Genomic DNA, 986 nt, shown 5'->3' with positions numbered 1-986 from the left:
GGCCGCCGCGGCGGAGTGGGGCCAATAGACATCACGCACTACCGACGCCGGGAGTATAAAAGGCCAGGGACGAGAAGGCAAAGCACCTTCTTTCCACCGAGCCCAGCGAACGAACCACCTCGTCCGCCTGAGCTCCGCCACTTATTCGAAGGGTTCAGAGGTCGTGTTTGCGCTGCCTCTCTCGTGACATCACGGGCCTCCGATAAGACCCCATCCTACATCGAACCGCTCGGCAACATTGGGGTCATGCTTTCGTGGCCTCAAGTCTAGTTATCTAGACACCGGGCAGAGGTTCAGCTCCTTACCCTCATACCCGCACCGCAAAAGCAGGGGAGCGATTTCGCTACCGCGTCCGCGTACCGCCCGGCCGACCGATCCCACCGACGCGAGCACGGGGCCAAAGGCCTTGCATAGTAAAGACTCTTCTTGTACATAGCTGTAAATACGTCCATCCGCGCGCAATAAACTCTGATGTAACAGAGCCTCCATCTCAAGGGGGTGCCTGACAATTACGAAATAAACGTAGATTACTACCACCGAAACTCGAGTCTCCGATTACTCTGATCCCACGCTTTTCCCTCCGCACGAACCACGTTTTAGCCCTGGCTCCGGCGAGCTAGTCCGAGCGCTGAAACGAACGGTTGTCACAATATTATATATACATGGCTCCAGACATGTTCACGCATTTGACAATTATCCAATTCTTAATTTGCAGTAAAATCACCTGTAACTTTTACAGCTGCCTCGATCTGTGAAGTCAACGTTGTGCATCTTATGGATAATTTCGCCATTCATATCCGAGAGGATCTTTTTGTTCAACTTTTTGTTATACTTTTTGTTATACCTTATCCTAAATGCCTTGTCTTGCGATGGTAGATCAAACCTCATGTATAAAAACAATAAAAAAATTGATATTTTATGAGATATATGTATTGTATATCATTTTAGCATATTTTTTGACATAAGATATACAATATTTTATGTCA

The sequence above is a fragment of the Wasmannia auropunctata genome, unplaced genomic scaffold (genome assembly GCF_000956235.1).
Source record: "Wasmannia auropunctata unplaced genomic scaffold, wasmannia.A_1.0 LD336103.1, whole genome shotgun sequence".
In the NCBI taxonomy this organism is placed as follows: Eukaryota; Metazoa; Arthropoda; class Insecta; order Hymenoptera; family Formicidae; genus Wasmannia; species Wasmannia auropunctata.
This window is presented reverse-complemented; position numbering follows the sequence as displayed.